Source organism: Pan troglodytes, chromosome X, assembly GCF_028858775.2.
Source record: "Pan troglodytes isolate AG18354 chromosome X, NHGRI_mPanTro3-v2.0_pri, whole genome shotgun sequence".
Lineage (NCBI taxonomy): Eukaryota > Metazoa > Chordata > Mammalia > Primates > Hominidae > Pan > Pan troglodytes.
The window spans coordinates 153,152,456-153,166,860 of NC_072421.2; positions in this window are offsets into that span (position 1 = coordinate 153,152,456).

Consider the following 14,405-nt stretch of genomic DNA (forward strand, 5'->3'; position numbering starts at 1 on the left):
TGATTATAATATGCAAACAGATTTGAGAAAATCCAATCACTTTATTCCATAAATGCAGATAGTGAGCCTAAGAGAGGGAAAGTGACTTACTCATAACCACACCGTGAGTTAGTGACCAAGTCAGGATAAGAATCCAGGTCTGCAGACTCCTAGGCCAGAATTCTTGTCTTTATACTACACTGCTTCTATCTCTACCCTATTCCTCCTCTGAGCCTTTGCTTTTCTCATCTGTAAAATGACGATAATAAAGCCTAGAGAGTGTATGAGAATCATTAAAGCAGAAGCATTTTTCTTAATGTACAAGGTTCTATACAAATGCAAAGGAATTAATGTATAACATATATGTGGGGCTGAGTCTCTAAAACAACATAATAAAAGTTGTTTTTATTTTAGTCAATCATTTAGGTATTGTGTCTACCTGATAGCATGTAACAAGATTGAACACTTGTGTAGGTCGTATGTGCCTTTAAACTGAGGTTGGCCTCAGTGACAATCAAAATTAGCAGTTGAGGAAAAAGGTCATACATTTTTCTCTTGCCCTTGCTGGAATAGGGATCAAGAGGAATATAAAAGCAGTGGGCTATCTTGATTTCTTATACTCAGTCAACCACAACATGGCCTTAGTACTGAACTAGCCCAGGGTTTCAATGGAACTCGTAGATCTCATTCCCAAGGCTGGTCCTGGTTGAAGGGAGAAGGTCAAAAAAGGACGTGTCTTCTGAAAGCCAAGGGGGAGGGTTGCCCACTAGGAGGAGCTTCTTTTTTAGAAGCCAGAATGGAGGAAAGGGGCTTTCTGACTTGGAGCATCTGAGGAAATAGATTATTTGAGGATCTAGTACTCCCAGAATAATCTGTAACCACAAGAAACACATTTCTTGAACTCCAGCACCCCAGAACAGGATATCCATATCCAATCCCATCCTATCCATCCTGGATGTTATGAATTTCCAGAGAGGGCCACTTCTACCCCCCTAGGAGTCATACATCTGGCTACTTATTTGTTAAAAATAAAATTCTGTACCATTTATAAAATGGGCCTCTTATGTCTTCCTTATTTTGAAATTATAATATACTTTCCTAATTCATCATTCATTTTTGCCAATGATTTTTAAGTATTTATTTGAAAGTTATTTTTAAATACAAAAATATATGTATTTAATAAAGCACTTCTTTATCTTCTTATTTGAACCATACTAAAAAATGTAAAACATGCCATGATTAAACTAGGTAATTCTATATATCACATTACAAGTAAGTTTTAAAAATCTATTTGGTAAATATATTCTCATTTCATCTTGAAATACCTCCCTTTTAAGGGGAGGGTAGAGAGACAATGAATTACTGTAAATCAAGAGGCCTAAAAGTATAATGACAAATATTTATAATTCAGATTCATCTCAGGCAGGGGTTTCTTTTCAGGTAATTAAGAGGTGATGACCTATGTTCAGGAAAAATTGGGTTGTTTAGAGGCCATGTAGGGGCCTATGATTTCCTAGAAAATATAGACCCAAAGAGCTCCTTGCTGGTAATTACACTGCCGAAGAAGTTCTTATACTTTGCCTCACAACAATTAACACAAGAGCGTAGGTATGAGCTGCATAAAGTGCAGGTGAACAGAATGAAAAATCAGACTCAATATGTAGTTCTGAAGGAAGGGTCAAATTTGGTTGTGGTAGGTGTTAATAGTTGAAGAAACTGAAATCTATTTCAAGAGCACTTCAGATAAACAGGATGGAGACTGAAGCCAAGAAGGAGAATAAACAGTAATTACTGCATAAGAGGCTAGAGCATACCTGAAGTCCAAAAGCAGCACTGAATTTAGAATCAGAAGATATAGATAATATACAAGAGAGTGTGCAATGCAGGGAACCATGCTTGATGGGTTTCATCTAAAGGATTGTAGCTGGCTCCACCATGTGTTAAGCCACCTTTAGCAAGTTAGCTTTTCTGTGCCTAGTTTTGAACCCAGGAACCATGACTCTAAAGATTTTGTGCTCTTAACTACTTCAATCTTCTTTTCAGTACAAAAATGGCTACATTAATAGGATTATAATGCATCCTGATTTGCCCAGGACTGTCTCAGCTAATACCTGTTTCTAAAATATTTATTAATAGTGCCTCCTTACACTCTGAGAGCATATCTTGACATGACTTGTATATAATTTTTAATATGATGTTTAATCCCCAATTGTTTATTATCCATCATACCCCCAAACTCTGACCTCCCTTGTTACCCAGATTACATTCCCTCTTTCCCTCTAGCATACTTGCCTGACAAAATCTGAACCTTAAGTATAATCACTTGTTCCACATTTTCATCTAAACAGCTGAATGTGATTGGAGAAAAACACAAAACGGTACATTCAAGCGTGCCCTTAGTACCACCGGGTATTATTTATTTCTCTCTTCAGTTTATTTTCAAATCAACTCTTTAAAAGGACTGCTTCACACTTCTCTCTCATCACACCTCCAATACCCCACCTCCTCCATGCCTCCACTCCCATCCTATGACCTTGCAATATATCACTGGGAAAATAGCCTTTTCTTTTGAACTCACTCTAGCCAAGCTTTTAAACCAATGCTCCACCAAAATAGCTCTTTTCAATGTCACCAATGATCCTACCTTGCTAAATCCAATGGTCAATTCTCAGTCATCTTATTCAGTTTATCACTAGCATTTGTACCAGTCCATCGTGCCGTCTACATTAACAGCTACCCCCACCTGAGACAATGAGCCGCATGCAGTTAGTTTATTTGAGGGAAGTGATTCAGAAAACAGGAGAAGGGACTGAGAAAGGTGAGCCAGGAAAGGAAGGAACATCAGTCCAAGGGCATGTTATTGATCTGTTTACTACTATAGGCAACTGAGGATTATTTCCACTGAAGATTATTCCCACTGAGGACTCTCTAAGGAGCCATGTAGAATGCGCCCCAGAATTTTCCACCAGACATAGAAGAGGAGAGTGTTTTTCTATCAAATCTCATCTCCCATTAATTAAGTGTAATCCTAGAGGGTGCTTACTCACTGGCACTTGCAAGTTGGCACATGATTTGGACTCACTGAGCAGGGTCCTTCAGGTGATCCACATGGTGGTGGCAGAGAAGCCCCACAGCAGGAAGCAATAGTATGAGATAAAGCTGAATGAGGTAGCATCAAGCTACACCTACATGTAGTTACTGCAGCATGGCCTGAACAAAAAGGCGGTCCATATTGAAATATATTCTTTATTTGGCTTACAGCACACCACACTCTGCTGATTCTCCTCTCACCTCATTGATCGCTCCCTCTCCAAGCCGTTTGATAGTTCTTCCTCATTTTCCTGAACTGTAAATATTAGTGTGCCTGAAGTTTCAGTTCTTAGTCCTCTTCTCCATCTACACTCACTCTTGTGGTGATCTCATCTAGTATCCTGGATTTAAACACCATTTATGTACTCACAACTCCAAAATTTATAGCTCTAGCCCAATCTCTCCCCTGAATTCCAGACTGCTCACTTAAAATCTCTACCTACGAGCTTAATAATAATATAAAACAACATATTTAACAGATAAATCTTGATTTCTATGGCATTGAGTTTTCCCTCACCTCAGTAAATGATGATTCTATTCTTCAGAGACTCAAGCTGACCATTTGGAGGTATCCTTCACGTCTATCTTTTTCTCATGTCAATCGGTCAAGAAATCCTGTTGGCTCTACCCTCAAAATAGATCCAGAATTTGACTATTTCTCAGTATCATTACTGCTACTACCTGTTCTGATCTACCATTATCTCCTCCCTCGATAATTGCAGCAGCTCTCTGATTCCACTAATCCCAAAGTCTAATCCCAACAGAGAAACTGCGATGATTGTTCTGAAGATGAAGGCCAGATCTTGTCATTCTTCTGCATAAAATCTTCCAGTGATCTTCCAATTAACTTAGAACCAGACTCATCTAGTTATGACTATAAGGCCCTACATACTCTTCCCCTGCTATTTACATGGCCAGCTCTCTCACTTAATTCAGGAGTTCACTCAAATGTCACTTCCTCAAGGAGGCTTTCCCTGAATACCCTAAATCAGCATTGCTCATCATTTTATCCTCCTGTTTTGGTTCATTTTCCTTCATAGGAATTCTTACTACCTGATTATATTATATGTTACTATTGAATAAATAAGTTAATATGTGGGAGTTTAAATTGGAATGGTCTTTCTTAAAGTCAGCAAATATTGATCAAATGTCTCTTATGTGCCAGACAGACATTGCTGTATGTACTGCTCCAGTCTGTTCCTTCCCAAAACTCTTCTCTTGCCCCTGGAAACTCTACTTCTTTCATTTCTCCATTTTTGGAATTAACTGGGATTACAATGCTTCCCCTTCAGTACTCTCCAGTGGAGACTGTTCATTCTCCCATATATGGCTTCATTTCATTCCCAATGCAGCCTAGACTCCAGAGAGATGAAGATTTGAGTATCATCTTCATAGGAAGTGTTGGTTGAAATTGGAAATGTGTGATATCTCTCTCTGGCAGAAAGTATAAACTGGAGAAAAACAAAATACCAGCAGAATCTTTCCTCTAAAGTGATACCTATCATGATTAGAGAAACCATACAGTTATGCTAGCAAGAATGCCAATTATATAAGAAAGGCAAGTTCACTGGGTCTCTTTACTGTAAAAAATACTTCTAGAAGAATACATTTGGAAACAACTACCATATGAATATAAGAGATAACAATTATTGAGTTCCTACTATGTTTCAGGCATAAAATTAACATTTAATCCTCATGACAACTTTATGATATAGAAATTTTATCACTATTGACAATGGATGTGGAAACAGGGGCTTTGGAAAGTTAAGTTACTTGCATAAGGCAATGAAACTAACAAGTGAAAAGAAGTCCTAGGATTTAAAACCAGGTTTGTCTCAAACACCATGTTCTTTGCACTCTGCAATACCACCTTGTTTGCTAATTATATCAATTTAGAATGTGTGCATGGAAATTAAACATGCATTGTTAAAATTTTTACTAGATCTATCAGCAGCTTTCAACATAATTGACCCTTCCCTCCTTTAAGTTATTTCCTTTCCTGGCTTCAATTAAGCTACATTTTCCTGTTTTCCCTCCTAATTATGTGGTTACTTCCCAGTCTCTTTTTCTAGTTTTTTTTCCTTTATCTGGCCTTTAAATATTGAAGTACTCAGGACTCTTCCTGTCCCTTTTGTTTTACAAGTCTACACACTTTTCCCAAGAAATGTCATCCCAAAACTCTTCCCTGGCCCCCAAGAACCATTTCTTCATTTCTCTACTTCTGGAATTTACACTCTTATGACTTCAACTATACTGATGACTCCCACATTTGTATCTCTAGCACACACCATTTTTCTTTTTCTTTTTATTTATTTATTTATTTATTATTATTATACTTTAAGTTTTAGGGTACATGTGCACAATGTGCAGGTTAGTTACATATGTATACATGTGCCATGCTGGTGTGCTGCACCCACTAACTCGTCATCTAGCATTAGGTATATCTCCCAGTGCTATCCCTCCCCCGTCCCCCGACCCCACAACAGTCCCCAGAGTGTGATGTTCCCCTTCCTGTGTCCAAGTGTTCTCATTGTTCAATTCCCACCTATGAGTGAGAATATGCAGTGTTTGGTTTTTTGTTCTTGTGATAGTTTACTGAGAATGAGGATTTCCAATTTCATCCATGTCCCTACAAAGGACATGAACTCATCCTTTTTTATGGCTGCGTAGTATTCTATGGTGTATATGTGCCACATTTTCTTAATCCAGTCTATCATTGTTGGACATTTGGGTTGGTTCCAAGTCTTTGCTATCGTGAATAGTGCCACAATAAACATACGTGTGCATGTGTCTTTATAGCAGCATGATTTATAGTCCTTTGGGTATATACCCAGTAATGGGATGGCTGGGTCAAATGGTATTTCTAGTTCTAGATCCCTGAGGAATCGCCACACTGACTTCCTCAATGGTTGAACTAGTTTACAGTCCCACCAACAGTGTAAAAGTGTTCCTATTTCTCCACATCCTCTCCAGCACCTGTTGTTTCCTGACTTCTTAATGATCGCCATTCTAACTGGTGTGAGATGGTATCTCATTGTGGTTTTGATTTGCATTTCTCTGATGGCCAGTGATGGTGAGCATTTTTTCATGTGTCTTTTGGCTGCATAAATGTCTTCTTTTGAGAAGTGTCTGTTCATGTCCTTCGCCCACTTTTTGATGGGGTTGTTTGTTTTGTTTTGTTTTGTTTTTCTTTGAGACAGAGTCTCGCTCTGTCGCCCAGGCTGGAGTGCAGTGGCGCGATCTCGGCTCACAGCAAGCTCCGCCTCCCAGGTTCACGCCATTCTCCTGCCTCAGCCTCCCGAGTGGCTGGGACTACAGGCGCCCGCCACTACGCCAGGCTAATTTTTTTTTTTTGTATTTTTAATAGAGACGGCGTTTCACCGCGTTAGCCAGGATGGTCTCGATCTCCTGACCTCGTGATCCGCCCTCCTCGGCCTCCCAAAGTGCTGGGATTACAGGCCTGAGCCACCGCGCTCAGCCACACCCCATTTTTCTAAGCTCAGTGCTGTATCCAATTGCATAGTCTATATCTACATATATTATAGATACCTCAAGTTCAACACATTCAAAATTGAACTAATTAACTTTGTTCCTCAAATCTGCTCATCTTTGATGGTTCTCAAACTCAATAAATGTTATTACTATCTACTCAAATGCTCAAGCCATAAGCTTGTGAATCTTCCTATCTTCAGTCTCTTCATCTCCTATATGCAATGAATCAAAAAGTGCTGTCAATTCTTCTTTCTTAAGAATCTCTCTAATTCATTAGCTTTTCTACATCTCCACAATCATAATTAACCAAAAAGCTATTAACAATGCCTTATTGTATTGCTCCAATAGCTCCTTAACTAGTTTCCTCATAAAACCTTTTATCCCCACTCCAATATTTTCTCCACATAGCAAATAATAATATTGTTAAATGTAAATTTTATTATGTCATTTTCTTACTCTCTATTGCTATTTGTAGTTCCCTAATTATTAAATCAAACTTCTTAATATTGCCAGGCCTCTGCCTACTTCTCTCCTACCTCATATTCTACCTTCTCCTCCTCACTGTATTCCAAGTATACTATCCTTCTTTCATTTTCTTAAACATACAAAGTTTTATCCTGCTTCAGGTAATTTGCCTATATTGGTCTATCAGAGCAAACCCCTTTACATAGCTTACCTCTGCTCATTCTTTACATCTCTTAACCATCACTTGCTCAGGAAAACCTTTTGATTTGCTCCCTTGAAGACTAGATTATGTCCTTCGTTATACACTTCTATAGCACTTGGTGCTATCTCTGACTACACTACTAATTATTTAATTACAGATTTATTTCTGTCTTCTGCTAAAATATAAACTTTATAAGGGCAGGAATAATTATTGTGTTGTTAATTCCTGTATGTTCACTACCTGGCATATCATATAAAGTTATTGAGGGGGAAGCACATATTGATGCACTACAGTGTATTCTACTGAGAAAAATAAGTTTCAGATTATTTTTCATTATGAATCATCAATGTAATTGCTCCTTTATACTGACTTAAAAATTGAGAGATGTATGTATTTTAATTATGTCTATTACTTAAGCCTATACTTCACTCTGTATTGCAAACCTATTATAAAATGTGCCTAAGCTGTTGGCTAGAACATTTTAAATTTATGTTATATACCACTTGAAAGTCATACATTTTTTCAGTCAATGCCAAAATACTCAGAAATACTGTTAATTCTTCCTTACTGCCTACCTTTGTCATATCATGCTGGGTTAGGCAGGGTTGATTCATCTTGGAAAATATATTCACTTGACTTCATTTACTTTTACTTTCAAATGGGAGTTCCTTACATTACAAAAAAAAATTTTTTCTTCTCCTCTCTTGGATGCAAAAGTAAGACCCAATTTTATTTATAGTTTTATTATAAAGACATAGATAAGTTAAAAGGAAATATGTGGAAAGTGATATACAATACAAAAAGTAATCCAAAGAAAGCTAGAGTGACTATACTAATATCACATAAAGTAGACTTCTGAATAAGAAATATTTTTCAGGAATAAAGAGGAACATCTCATAATGATAAGTCAATTCTCCAAGAAGACGTGGAAATTCTAAATGTGCATACACCTAATAGATTGAATATGCATGAAGCAAAAACTGACAGAAAAGAAGGCAGAAATAAACAAAACGTGATTAGACTTGGATATTTCAACACCCTTCTCAGTAATTGATAGAACAAATAGACAGAACATCAGTAAGAATATGAAAGATTTGGAGAACCTTATTGACCAACATGCCTTAATTGACATTTATAGAAAACTCCACCCAACAGCAGCAAAATACACATTATTTTCAAACGCACATGGAACATTCACCAAAATAGACCATATTCTGGATGACAAAACAAGTCTCATAAACTTAAAAAGAGCAAAATCATACAAGGTATATTCTCTGGCCACAATGGAATTGAATTAAGATTCTATAACATATCTGAAAAATCTCTAAATATTTGAAAATTAACAACATATCTGTACATAACACATGGGTCAAAGAAGAAATCACTAGTTAATTCAGAAAATATTTTGAATGGAATGAAAATGAAAACACAGCATATCAAAACTTGTGGGAGGACTGGGCACAGTGGCTCATGCCTGTAATCCCAGCACTTTGAGAGGCCAAGGTGGGAGGATCAACTGAGCTCAGGAGTTCAATACCAGCCTGGGCAATATAGTGAGACCCCATCTCTTAAAAAGAAATATGTGGGAGAGTGGCTACCCAGACTTCATCAGTACACAATGTATCCATGTTAACAAAATTGTACTTTTTTGTTATAATCACAAAGTAGTGAATATGAGGATAAAATAAAGGAATTGGCAGGGTAGATATCTAAAGAGATAATTGAGTCAAATATCACTCAGAGGCTTGAGTCTAAGTCACTAGAAGTATGAAATTCGAAAAATTAGAAATGAGAGAAATATCACTCAGAGGCTTGAGTCTAAGTCACTAGAAGTATGAAATTTGAAAAATTAGAAATGAGAGATTTTGGTTAAATTTACAGAAAAAAAAACTTGTGAGGTGTAGCTAAAGCAGTGCCTTTAGAGGGAAATGTATGGTATTAAGTGCTTATATTAGAAAAGAAGAAAGGATTCAAATCAACAATGTAAGTTTCTACTTTAATAATTAAAAATATAAGAGCAAAATCAACCCAAAGTGTAGAAGGAAGAAAGTAATAACAAAGAGAATAAATGAAACTGAAAATAGAAAAACAAGAGAGAAAATCAGTGAAACCAAGAGCTATTTGGAAATAGCTAATCTGATCAAGAAAAAAAGAGAGAAGACACAAATTACGTATATTAGAAATGAAAGAGGGAACATCACTATGGGTCCTACATATATTAAAAGTGTAATAAGGAAATACTATGAACAATTTTAAGCCAAGAGATTTTACAACTTAAATGAAATTGACAATCGCCTTGAAAGACCAAATGACCAAAATTTATTCAAAAAATAGAAAATCCAAATAGCATATTTTGTAAAGACATTGAATTCATAATCAATTAAAAATACCATTAAGCCAGATAGTTTTCACTGGTGAATTCTATAAAACATTTAAGGAAAAAGTAACATCAATCTTACACAAATTATTTCAGAAATTAGAAAAGAAAGAGACAGTTCTCAATTTTTAGGCCAGTTCTCAATTTTTAGGCCAGTTTTACTCTGATTTAAAAAGCAGACTAAGTTATTGCAACAAAAGAAGGCTACAGAGTAACATCCCTTATGAACAAAAATACAAAAGTATTTAACAAAATATTAACAAATTAGATCCAGCAAGATATATAAAGGATAATGCATCACTACCAAGAGAGGTTTATCCTGGAAATGCAAGGGACAAAGACATTAACATTTGAAAATAAATTGTTGAAATTCACCATATCATCAGAATAAAGGGGGAAACCATATGATCATCTTAATAGATGCAGAAACAGCATCTGCAAAAAAAATTCAAGGCCAATTTATAATAATAATTTTTTTAAAACCCTTAGCAAACTAGAAATTTAGGGGAACTTCCTCAACCTGATAAAGGGCACCTACAACAAAAGCCCTACTGCTTTACCCTTAAGATTAGGAATAAATGGACATAGAAAGAAGGATGGCTACCAGAGGCTGGGAAGGGTAGCTGGGGGTTGGGAGGAGGCGGGGATAGTTAGTGGGTACAAAAAAAGTAGAAAGAATGAATAAGACCTACTATTTGATGGCACAATAGGGTGATTATAGTCGATAATAATTGCATATTTTTAAATAACTTAAATAACGTAATTGGATTATTAGTAACTCAAAGGATAAATGCTTGACAGGACAGATACCCCATTCTCTATGATGTGCTTATTTCACATTGCATGCGTGTATCAAAATATCTCATATACCTCATAAATATATACACCTATGTACCCATAAAAATTTTTTTTAATTAAAAATATATTAGGAACAAGGCAAGTATGTCCACTCTTGTCATTTCTAGCCAACATTGTACTGAAAGTCCCAGCCATTGCAATAAGGTCCATATAAGAAATAAAAGACATTAAGATTGGAAAGGAAGAACCAAAACTGTATCCACAAGTGACATTATTGTGTACATGGAATATCCTAATGAATCTCCAAAAGGGCTATGAAAATTGTAAGTGAGCAAGGTCACAAGATACAAGATCCACATATAAAAGTCAATTGCATTTCCATAAACTAGCACATAACAATTGAATATTGAAATAAAAAGCAATTACTTTTAAAATAACATTCAAAAAACATGGATTACTTCAGGTTATATTTAACAAAATACATTGAAAACCTGCACATTTAAAACTGTAAACTTTGCTGCAGAAATTGAAGAAAAATAAATGGAGGCATATATCATATTCATAGCTCGGAAGACTCAGTAGTGTCAATCCTCCCAATATTAATTCATAAATTTAACTTGAAAGATACTGACAAGCTGGTACTAAAATTTATATAGAAATACAAAGGATCTAGATATCAAAATGAATTTTCTAAAATAACAAATTGGTAATACACTACTTGAGATCAAAACTTACTACTAAACACAGAGGAAGCTGTCAGGATAATTGCACAGGAAGAATGGTATATATGAAAATAAACATATGAGGGCAAAATGCACTGATCAAGTAAATGAGATGCTCTATCTGGAGTGAAGAGTTTAAAATATATTTTTGGACTAGAAAAATGAATTGGACCCAAATTGAAGATAATTTTAAATGTCCTGATGAAAGTTGTTAGAAAATTAGTTGTCTATAATATATAGAATGATACTTCAAAGAGGCAGGGATACAAGTTAAAATTGTTTTCATGAACCCATACACAAAGTAGTGAATATGAGGATAAAGAAAAAAATAGGCATGGTAAATATAAAAAGAGATAATTTAGTCAAATGTAATTCAGAGGTTGGAGTTTAAGTCACTAGAATTATGAAATTGGAAAAAAAATAGAAGTGAGAGATTTAGTTTAAAAATGAATTCCATTTATAAATGTTTAATTTTATATCATTACAGTGTCAATCTGTTAATATAGAACAAGTGCTTTTCAAATATAGATAGAAAGAATGGATTTGAGATATAGACTTGGAAATCGTGCACATAAAGGAGATAGTTGTTGCTGTGAGAAGGGAAAGTATAAAGAGAGATGAGAACAGAAGTATTTGACCTAAGGTTTAAAAAATACCAACTTCTGAAAGAATGAATCAAGTAGAAAGGAAGGAATCCTGGATTGTCTCTGTGTTAACTTACACTGCTGTATGTTTCCAGGACTAGGAAAACTGGAAATGAGCAGGTGAAAATCAGGAAACTAAAATAAATTACTTGTTTCTTTCTAAAATGTCTAGTCAACCTTCGCCTGTTTTCCTTGACCTAATATTTACAGAGATGCTCAGTAAGTTCTAGTACTTAGTATATGGTCTAAGGTTTTTCTTGGTCTAAGGACATGAACTATCGATGAATGTAAGCCAAGGACTTCACAAGGCATATAGTTCTTTGCTCATCATAAGTTACAATAAAACTAAACAAAAAAATATGTTCCAAAGACTATAAAACTACAGAAATCAAGACAGTTTGGTGTTGGCAAAAAGATAGTCATATAGGTTAATGGCAGAGAATAAGGTATCTAGAAAGAGACCCATATATTCATGCTCAATTGATTTTTTATGAAGGTGCCAAGGCAACTAAATGGAAAAAGGAGAATCTTTACAGCAGGTGGTGCAGGAACAACTAGATGTTCATATGAAAAAAAAAAAGCTTAACAACTTGACACTTACTTCATGCAAATAAAAATTAACTTGAAATGGAAAATAGAAAAAAAAGAGAAAAATCTTGACAACCTTTGGGTAAGTAGATTTCTTAGGACACAAAGAGCATAAGCCATAAAAGAAAAAACACTGATAAATTGATTTCATCAAAATGTCAAAGTTTTATTCTTCCAAACATACTGTCAAAATAGAAAGACAAGTCGCAGATTGTGAGAAAATGTTTACAAAACAGTTATCTGACAAAGGATTTATATCCAAAGTATATAAAGAACTCTCAAAACTCAATAGTAGTAATAACAGTAAGAATAGGAATAAGAATAAAAGAAAAACAGCCAGAAGAAAAGGTGAGCTAAAAATTTGAATGGGCCCTCTGTATAACTGCCATTTGTATATTTTCTTCTTTGTATAAAAGATGTACATTCAGTATTGCCGTCATTGGAAGAAGAAAAAAGATATACAAGTAACAAATAGGCACATGAAAACACTCTCTACAAAACAGTAGAATAGATAAAATAAAGGATGTAATGATACCCTCTATTGCTAAGGATGTGGAGAAGCTGAAACTCACATCTTATCTGTGAGAATATTAAATAGTACAACCACTTTGGACAATATTTCAGCAGTTTGTGTGTGTGGGTTTTTTGTTTGTTTGTTTTCGTTTTTGAAACGGAGTTTCACTCTTGTTGCTCAGGCTGGAGTGCAATGGTGCGATCTCGGCTGACTGCAACCTCCACCTCCCGGGTTCAAATGATTCTCCTGCCTCAGCCTCCCAAGTAGCTGGGATTACAGGTGTGTGCCACCACACCCGGCTAACCTTTATATTTTTAGTACAGATGCGGTGTCACCATGTTGACCAGGCTGGTCTTGAACTCCTGACCTCAGGTGATCCACCCACCTCGGCCTCCCAAAGTGCTGGGATTACAGGTGTGAGCTACTGCACCCGGCCAGCAGTTTGTTATAAAAACTAAACATATGCTTTTCATATGACCTTGTGATTCCACTCCTAGGTATTTATTCCAGATAAATACAAACATAGTTCCATAAGAAGATATGTACTTGTTTATATCAGCTTTATCTATACTAGCCCTAACTTGGAAACAACCCAAGTTTCCAGCAACAGATAAAATGGATAAACAGGCCAGGTGCGGTGGCTCACGCCTGTAATCCCAGCACTTTGGGAGGCCGAGAAGGGTGAATCACTTGAGATCAGGAGCTCGAGACCAGTCTGGCCAAGATGGTGAAACCCTGTCTCTACTAAAAATACAAAATTAACTGGGTGTGGTGGCGGGTGCCTGTAATCCCAGTTACTTGGAAGGCTGAGGCAGGAGAATCACTTGAACCCGGGAGGTAGAGCTTGCAGTGAGCTGAGATCTCACCACTGCACTCCAGCCTAGGCAACAGAGTGAGACTGTCTCCAAAAAAACAAATAAATGGATGAACAAATTGTAGCATATCCATACAATGAAATAGCACCCAGTAGTAAAAATCCTGCCTATGTAATGAAGTCTCCATAAAAAGTGAAAAGGACTGAGTTTAGAAAGCTTCTAGATTGCTGAACACCTGGAGGTTCCTGGAGGATGACAATCCCAGAGAGGGCAGGAAGCTCCGTGCCTCTTCCCCAATACCTTGCCCTAGGCATCTCTTCATTGGTATCCTTTGTAATATCCTTTGTAATAAACCAGCAAAAGAGTAAGTGTTATCCTGAGTCTGTGAACCACTCCAGCAAATTACTCAAACCCAGAGAGGGTGTCATGAGAACTCCTGATTTATAGCTGATCAGTCATGGGTCACAACTTGGAGCTTGCAATTGGCATCCGAAGTAGAGGAGCAGTCTTGTGAGACTGAGCCCTTAACCTGTGGGATCTGATGCTAACTCCAGGTAGATAGCATCAGAACTGAATTAAATTGTAGGACACCCAGCCTAGTGTCCACTGGAGAATTGCTTGGTGTGTAGGGAAAACCCCACACACATCTGGTGTCAGAAGTTTTATGTTAAACAACTGTATATGAGTAGAGAGAAACTTTTTTCTTCAGATTATCACCT